This window comes from Ceratotherium simum, chromosome 12 (genome assembly GCF_057802395.1).
Source record: "Ceratotherium simum simum isolate JZ-2026a chromosome 12, ASM5780239v1, whole genome shotgun sequence".
Lineage (NCBI taxonomy): Eukaryota > Metazoa > Chordata > Mammalia > Perissodactyla > Rhinocerotidae > Ceratotherium > Ceratotherium simum.
Window position 1 is genome coordinate 55,792,541 of NC_141911.1, and position 7,271 is coordinate 55,799,811.

General features: G+C 38.6%; 1 pseudogene; it reads left to right on the forward strand.

The window, feature by feature from the left end:
- Window positions 1-798: 798 nt before the first annotated feature.
- On the forward strand, window positions 799-1,206 carry LOC101405066 (large ribosomal subunit protein eL32 pseudogene; annotated as a pseudogene).
- Window positions 1,207-7,271: the final 6,065 nt, after the last annotated feature.

Sequence of the window (7,271 nt, forward strand, 5' to 3'; positions counted from 1 at the left end):
TAATATTTTCAGGACATTTCTTTTCCAAAATACAAATCACGTGCATCAAGTCTATGCTATAAATCCGTTATTTGTTTCCCATTTCGCCATGGAAACACAGCCCAAAATACTTAAAACAGCCCACCATGATCTGACTCTGCCCACTTCTTCAATCTCATCTCTTAGCACAGTCTCCTGCACTCTCTCTGCTCTCTTCATAGTGCATACAAATGCCAAATCACCTGCCTGAAATGCTCTCCCAGGCTGTTGTAACTTGGTTTACCAGCATGTATTCTTCAGGGGTCAGCTAAACAGCGTCTCCTTAGAGAAGTCATGCTGCTTGCCTGTTACATACTTCTCTGCCACATTCTTGATCTTGAGAGTTTTTAAAATTCATAAAAATTGGGTATATTACTTACAATTTTGATTAATACCTACATTCCTATTCTATTGCAAGCTCCATGAAAGCAGGAAATCACGCCAAGCCTGGTCATCTCTGTGTCCCAAAATATCTGTTGCAATGCCTGATATCTAGTAAAGACTCAAATATTTGATAAATGAATGAACGAAAACAACCATTGAGCAATTATTACGGCCAAGTCCCCTGTGTTCCGCAAGCTGCTGTATCAATCCTATGAAGTCCATTCAAAATTCTTAGCTGCCAAGAGAAAACTTGAGTAATGTCTTTTGGCAAATCCTTACACTTTCTTTCATTTCTCTCTGTTTAAAAGTGATTTCTCTCTTTAAAAAAAAAGAGCCTTTCAGGCCCTCTTCCTTGTCACTACCCTCGGAGGTGGCAGCCATCTCCTACTCGGCGTCATGGCTGCCCTCAGACCCCTCATGAAGCCCAAGATCATGAAAAAGAGGACCAAGAAGTTCATTTGGCACCAGTCAGATTAATACGTCAAAATTAAGCGTAGCTGATGGAAACCCAGAGGCGTTGACAATAGGGTGTGCAGAAGATTCAAGGGCCAGATCTTGATGCCCAACATTGGTTATGGGAGCAACAAGAAAACAAAGCATATGCTGCCCACTGGCTTCCCGAAGTCCCTCATCCACAACATCAAGGAGCTTGAAGTGCTGCTAATGTGCAACAAATCTTATTGTGCTGAGATTGCTCACAACGTCTCGTCCAAGAACCACAAAGCCATTGCGGATAGGGCAGCCCAGCTGGCCATCAGACACACCAATCCCAATGCCAGGCTGCACAGCAAAGAAAATGAATAAACAGCTCGTGTGCACATTGTATTTGTGTTAATAAAACCATAAAACTGCCATCTGGCATTTCCCCCTTAAAAAAAAAGCCTTTCAGTAAATAGTTCTAATAAATATCAGCCAATAAAAGAATGAATGTATCAAACAAGGAAACTGAGAAAGGTAAACAAACCAAAGATATTATGGAAAGAAAATCTAAAATGCCATAAAGAGACTCCTTGAACATTGAATCTAAGGAAGATCTAAGAGAATAAATGTTGTATTGGAAGAGTAGCAGAAAGAACATTAGATTTACTTATTAAAAATAAAAAACAGTTATAATCAGTGTCTTCCTAGCTGCAGGAAGACAATAAGCTGGTAAATAAACAAATGGTATGTATGCTAAAGAACTAACCTAGGGAAGCTTGTGTAAATAGGAATGAAAATGATTATGGTCTGGTATATGGTTTTCACATGTCACAAAAAAGAAAGATCCATTAGAATCCACACAGTGGGCAATAAGTTGCTGAATAGGAATGTTGACACGGGAGGATGAGGCTAAACAGAACAACACTGGGAACTATGGGCAGGCTTTGCCAACCATGTTGTTAAAAATCACACAATGGCTGAGCTGATAAAAACACATCTGCTTTCTTTCCTTGTACACAAGACAATAAATGCTTCTAGTTAACTTTGAGTCTTACCCCTGGAAACTTTGATATTGCAGATGTAAAATAAATTAAAACAATACAAAAAGAGGCAAATTTATTGGGGAAAAAAACAAATGCAAATCTAGAAAGCTCAGCATGTAGATAATTGAAAGCAAGGGAGAAAATTTTTTCTAGATAGTGTTCTAATGCACATGATTTAATTTGCAACTGATAAAGTACAGTACAGGCCTGACCCTGAAACATCTGATTTAACAAGCAAAGTGCTTTGGAGGAAAGCAATGTGTTTTCATGGCTCTCATAGAGAGCAAGGCTGTTATCCCTGTTAAATAGAATTTTCTGGGTATTAATTAGTTTTTAATTATTTTTTATCATTAGGCTTTCTGAATTTTCTTAATTTTACTCCTTAACTTGAACCCGTTTTCTCACTGCACATGTCTAACGCCCCAAGATCTGCTGATCTGGGCCTCTATCTTACTGATCTCTTCTCCTACTACTCCCCTCACTTGCTCCCTCTGCTTCCTCTCCACTGGCCTCTGAGCACTTGCTTGAAGACATCATGGACACTCCCACAACAGGGCTTTAACCCGCATTCCCTCTAACATACGGGCTCTTAACATGTGCTGCCCCACAGGTGCTCCCTGGAAGGCTAGCAGTGGAGTAAAGCCAATGGACACTTCCCAGAATGATGTTTTATAATGCATCAAATTCACAGGATTACAAATGCAACCAGTTCTATTGAAACAAAACTATCAAAAATATTTTTAAACTAAAGGTGTTTTACAGCAACATATACGCTTCTTTATCAATTCTTCAAGATAACAAGATCTAGCAGCAGGTCTAACAATAACCATAATGTCAAAGTATCGGTGGATGGAAATGTTTCTCACAATGTCTGAACACTGTTATCTAAAATAAAAATTTCTGTAAACTGTGTGGGTAACAAAATTACAGTTGCTGCTAGACTCCTGTGGATTCTTTCTTTCTTTTTTTTTTTTTTTTTGCTGAGGAAGCTTCACCCTGAGCTAACACCTGTGGCAATCTTCCTCTATTTTGTACGTGGGTCACCGATGAGTGGTGTAGGTCTGCGCCCAGGAACCAAACCCAGGTGCCAAAGCGAAGCATGCCAAACTTAACCATTAGGTCATGGGGCCAGCCCCCTGTAGATTCTTGATAAAATTCAAAATTGAAGGGAATACTAAATTTCAGTTCAAGGTTAATGAGAATAACATTTTAACTTTTTTTCCTAAATCAAGTTCATGGACTACCTGAGTTCTAGGGGGGCCTCCAGATTAAAAACTCCTGCTCAATGAAACATTCTTTTCCCAGGTATCTGCTTTAGTCACACCTTGCATCCTGCAATTCTCTACTTAAGTGCCCCTTATAATGTTTTCCCTGAGCACCTTAAGTAAAATTGTTCCCCCTGTGTTCGTTATTTTATATCTTCCTTACCCTACTTTATTTTTCTCCATAGCACTTACTGACCTAATCATATTCACTCATGTATTTATTTTCTATATCTCCCCACTGGTATTTAAGCTGTGTGAGGGTAGGGTTTTTCTTCCTTCTTCGATCATTGCCATATCCTGAGCACTTAGAACAATGCCCAGCACAGATGGAGCCTTCAAGAGATATTTGCTGAAAGCATCAGATGAATGGATGGTCTTTCAGCACGGCCTATAAAACTCTTCAAGATCTCCCCTCGGATTATTTTGCTAGTCTCATCTTCCACTGCTCCCCTATTGACTTACCATGCACCAGCCGCTCCTGTCTTCTCTCTGTTTTCAGGAAGAACCAAATGCCATCCTGCCTCAGGGCCCTCAATCCGGCATCTCAAGCTCTCCGGAGTGGTCCTTGCCTTCCCCCTCCCACTCCACTTGGCCTGATGAACTCCTACACATCCTGCAAGTCCCAAAATGCCTTATTTAACACTCTGCCACTCTGCATGAAGTGGATCTCCTTGTCATGTACACTTACAGGCAATTCTATATTTCTTTCATTACACTCTTCAGAAATGCAGTTAAATGATTATTTGCATAATCTTTCATTTAGCTTCTGTTGCTCAAGCTAGACTATGGCTCACTGGAAGCAAGTCACTCACATTTAGAAGTACTCAACCAACATTTTAAAAATAAAATGAATAAACCAAAGAAGTAACAGAGACTACCCTCTACAGATTCTTCTAAATGTAAAACTTGGAGCACAATAACTAAGTTAGTTGGCCTAGCTTGAGCAATCATTTCTTGCACCTGTTGTCTTTGAATTAAATTCTAATGAGATGGCAGAGACCACTCATAAATATTTATGAAGATGAGGAGTTTGGCACCAACTGGCACTGAGCTGCAAACCCTATGTGATGTTATTTCTGTTCAGTAGCTTTCCAGTATCACAGCCCCAGTTCCATCCTAAAGAGTTGCCAAAAATTTGATCTCCAGAAGGAGGTTTTTTCCTCTAGCTTGATTATAAAGACTGAATTTAGAAGAGACTCAACATTTTCATACAATTTTATCTTAGGGGCAGTTATCTTCTTCATTTTATTCTAAAATTGCTAGCTTTCACTAAACAAAATACTATGTAAGAGAGATTCTTCATATAAAGTAAGTGGTGTAGACAAAAGGAATGGCGCTCTCCTTTTTCTTAGTCCTATTGTTTACAAACATGGTTAGGATAATGATTTTGGATCTTAAGAGTAGAGAATATTCAATGCAAAAGTCTGAGTTAAAGAAAGATTGGTAAAAACCAAGACCAAACCAAGCTAACAAAATCAACAATGTTGTTAGAATCCTCAAGAACTGAAGGTTAATAAATTTGAGGGACAACTCCTAAACACAATTTCATCTCTTCAGCAAACACCTCCAGGTTCTCTATCATCAATACAGCCATTTTGTCACATTTCTGGAGTACTTCATTACTATCTGTCCTATTGTAATTAGCTGTTTGGGAATTTTTTATGCCATGCACCTCTGTCTTTATTAACTCACAAGACCATACCTCAGTGCCAGTATTTTGAAGCAAATCTCATTGAATAGTGAGGGACTGACAATCTCATCTAAGAATAGGACAGCATATTAGAAAAAGAAACTTAAGGAAAGTTAAGTAGATTATTCTGAATTTTAGTTACAGATGATCATTTGAGAGTAGAAAAATAACTGAATTAATGTCAACATTATTACTTGGAAGTAATTTTCACTTCTATCTAACACTTTGGAAAAAGAAGCAAATGTACCGAAGAATCTCTTGAAAGTTACAAAAATATCGATAGTTGTAAAAGAGAATTTTTTTTTACAAATTTGGAGCTCTTTTGGAGGGCTTTTTTATAAAGACAAAAGTCTGCTCTTAAAATAGTTGTAAGTAAAATGAATTGAACCAGTGAAAAGACAGAAATTATTTTGAATAAAGATTAATCGATATATTCCTGAATTATTTTTGCAACAGTTTAGAGCTTTTAATGAAAATTTCAGGGCCGGCCTGGTGGCATAGTGGTTAAGTTTGCATGCTCTGCTTCGGTGGCCCGGGTTTCCCAGGTTTGAATCCCAGATGTAGACCTACACACGGCTTATCAAGCTATGCTGTGGCAGTGTCCCATATAAAGTAGAGGAAGATGGGCACGGATGTTATTCCAGGGCCAGTCTTCCTCAGCAAAAAGAGGAGGATTGGCAACAGATGTTAGCTCAGGGCTAATCTTCCTCAAAAAAAAAGAAAATTTCCAAGAGAAATAATATACTCTGTCAGTGTGTCTATGAAAGAGAAATAGTGATTAAGGATAGAATTACACATTTCAGACTTGAATTCCATCGATCATAGTAAAGTCATGACACTGTTCTTTGCACTAGAGAGGGGTCCATGAGTGATGTGCTCGCGTGTTTACACGCACATATGTAGTCCCCACTGGCCATTGTTTAGTGCACTCTATACTGTGATCATTGAAACAAGAGTTAATTTTTTCCCGTACATTCACACATATTCTCTCTCTCTCATACGCACACAGAAACACATACACATGCGTTCACAAAGCTAGTTTTGAGAAGAGAAAAGTCAGACATAAATTTTTATGATAACTTATCTACACTGCACAAAATAAACAACTAAGCTTCATACCAGTAGGAAACAAGTGATAAGTCATTTCTTAGCCGCATAATTGCAATTTTGAAAAAATCCTTCTGGTTCGCCTTTATTAAAAATGTTTACTCATGGGGATTTTTGCATCAAATCATGCATATTGTTCACTTGTGCCCATCTACATTAAATATATTTTTGTTCATCTAGTGAGAAATCAATTACAAAACAACTGCTTATCAAAATTAACATCTGGAAAATCAAACCAGTAATCAGTCTCATCAACTAAATATATTCAATTAACATAAACCATGTGCTATGTGGCAGGTATTTTTCTAGGCAACAGGAATATAAAGCTTGTGGAAGGGTTGAGGAGAAGGAACTTTGTATTAGAATAATATGGGATATCTGTAAGGAGCAAGCGATTCTGAAGAGGCAGTGGTTAACTCTCTTGGGCAGGGAAAGGAGGGATTCACACAGGACATTTGAATACGTTTTTGGAGAAGAGTAGATAGTTTCCAGTTAGACAAAATTGACAAGACAGCAACAAAGCATTGAGAAAATGAGATCATAACATCCCCTCTCTTGTACCAAAATCACAGAGTAACAGCCAGATATACCAGAAGGGAGAGTGGGAGGAAAAAATTATATCTACCTATCTATAGATATATCTACATCTATATCTATATCTATCTATCTATATCTATCAAAGTAGATGACATATCATAGATTAGATCACAAAACATGAATATACATGAAATCAGCTACACACTTCTCAAGAGAAAAAAAATAAACCACGGTGCTATATATTCTACAACCATGTAAATAGTAAAACGACTTCATTAAGATGCTTAAACTGGAAATCAGCTATGAGCATCTTCTCATGCTATTTGATCCAATTGCCTCTGCTTTTGCTGGCAGCTGGTGAGCCAGGGCCAGGCTGCCCAGAGGATGTGCAGGTCCTCCAAGCCCCACTCTGCTGCTGCTGTACTCAGGAAGAGCACTGAGGTAGAGGGAGGTGGCACAGTATCACGCTAAGGGGGGAATGGCCGCAGCCTCAAGTTTACCCTGTAGGCTGTACAGGGTACAGAAATAATTCACATTATTTCTGACAAAGTTAATTTCACTGGAGTAGGTTACATCTCTCAGGGTGGGAACAGGCAGGGAATTTTCCAGAAACAGGGGACTCAGCTTTTTCTTTGGGCTACGCTGTTTCCTAAGAAACCTCCCTTAAAAATTAGCTAATTTCAGGTTTTTGTTTTCCTGAGTCGATTATTTAAACTAAGGTGAGAATCTCCGGAAATGGGAGGGATGTGGAGAGGCTGTATGGGGAAGAAAGGAATGAGGTTGCTGATACCCATGAGCACTTGAAGC